A 2,111-nucleotide genomic window follows, 5' to 3' on the forward strand; every position below is an offset into this window, starting at 1 on the left:
GGTGACTCTGGGATACCGGGCGACCTCTCAGAGTAAGCAGCCTTATCCTTGCATGCGGGGCTCTACAAGGATGGACGAACCCCTTTCCCTAGCTTCTCGTGGTAACAACAATGACAACATCATAAATAGTTGTAGTAAGTGCGGTTCAAAACAACAGAACGCGCAGGGCTCCCGAAAATGGGTCGGCCAACAATGCCGACCAATCTAGAGCTGGGGGAGCCAATGAAAATGGATTCAATGCGATGGATCGGCGGGATCTCGTGACCTTTGGGTGGACGGAGTAACTTAATCGCGACTTGCTAGACTGCTACGATGCGAGTGTGGCCCGTGAACGGGGTTACATGGCATGGCTGCATGCTCTGTGGTGCGAGAAACACCCGGAGCTATCGCACTTTTCGCAGCAACGTCTGCGAAACCATGCTGAACTACTCCGTAAAAGGGGCTATGTAAGCGGAACGCCTACTCTACCACAGCTAGAACAAGCCGGCAACAAAGAAAGAGAGGCGACACTAAGACCAACCGCGGGCAGGCATCCAATAGATGAAGAGCGATGCTTTACCACCCGGAGAAACATCAACATCAAGGTTTCTCTCAAGCCTAAAGATCTGGCTGAAATGGATGACGAGTTTCGTGGACATTTTTCCGGTGAATCCGACCTCTGGGCTATCAATTATTGTGTATATAATGCAGCGAGAGTTTTGGCCGATGCGAACCGTAAAACAAAACCAACGGCTGATCATAAGACCAAAAGACGAATGCATCAACTTGCCATAGAGATAGGCTGGGCAAGACAGTACGCGTCCCGCATTCAGTGTGTGATTGACTACATCACATTTGGCAGGAATTTTACCGCCATGGTTCGAAAGTTCGCGCGCGAACTCCGGACCCGTTATCACACACTTAACAAGTCAAAGCTCCTGACCATCAGGCAGCATATTGTTGAGAGCATACGGATACTATCTGACGCTAAGAGAAGTCTGGAGCGGAGGGCGAGATGGGTCAGAGAAAATCAACAGTTTCTCTCTGACCCATCTCGACTCTCCCAAGACCCTCCAGTTACTGTCGAACACCCACCCAAACCAGAGGAGGTCGAAGTATTTTGGAGAGAACTCTACGAAGTTCAGCATAGACTGGAAGAAGACTCAGAAAACATAAATGGCTTCAAGGAGTTATGTGTTGCCCTGATAACACCTGATAAGGAATGCCCACCCATCACTACCGAGGAGGTGAAAAAAGTATTAAGAGAGATGAACAACTATTCCGCACCGGGACCAGATTGTTTCAAAACCTTCTGGTGGAAAAAGTTTTCTTCAACCCATCAGCATTTGGCCCGTATTTTCACCTCATATTTGAAGTCGGAAGAGCCGATTCCAGAGTGGTTGGTGGAAGGGCGCACAATACTCCTGCTGATAATATGCAACTTAGCTGACCCGAAGAACTACAGGCCAATAACTTGTCTGAACACGCTTTATAAGATATTCACAGCTATTCTAAATGATAGGATTGTTCGGGCAATTGAACCTGTGGCAAGAAATGTATGAACAACGAGGCTTAAAGAAAGGCGTAGCCGGATGTCGGGAGAACCTGCTCATCGATACATGTGTCTGCAAAGATGCAGCATTCTACCAGGGCGACACCATGAGCCCACTCCTCTTTTGCCTTACATTATTGCCACTATCTCTAGCACTACGCCATTCCGACGGGTACTTGTGCGGCAAACCTGCAGATCGAAAGTACAAGGTCACTCATGTATTTTACATGGACGATCTTATGATCTATGCTAAAAACAAAGAGCAACTGCATCTAGCTCTGGGGATTGTCGAGCGATATACTAAGAAAATTGGAATAGAATTTGGGTTAGACAAATGCGCCGAGGTTTATTTGAAGCGAAGAAAACTTAATGGCATCCCCGAAGACATAGAGTTGCAAATGGAAGAGACCCTCTTCTTAAAATGGTCAGGAATCACGAAGAAGTGGGCAAAGGAGCATTTCTGTACAAAGCAGCGGATGAAGCTGCTGAAACACTCGGACTTGACTTCAGTATTAGGGGTGAGCAAAATGCATCAAATCTAATCTATCTCGAGTACTCACTCCTGAAAGCCCGGATTAAG

The sequence above is a fragment of the Belonocnema kinseyi genome, chromosome 10 (genome assembly GCF_010883055.1).
Source record: "Belonocnema kinseyi isolate 2016_QV_RU_SX_M_011 chromosome 10, B_treatae_v1, whole genome shotgun sequence".
In the NCBI taxonomy this organism is placed as follows: Eukaryota; Metazoa; Arthropoda; class Insecta; order Hymenoptera; family Cynipidae; genus Belonocnema; species Belonocnema kinseyi.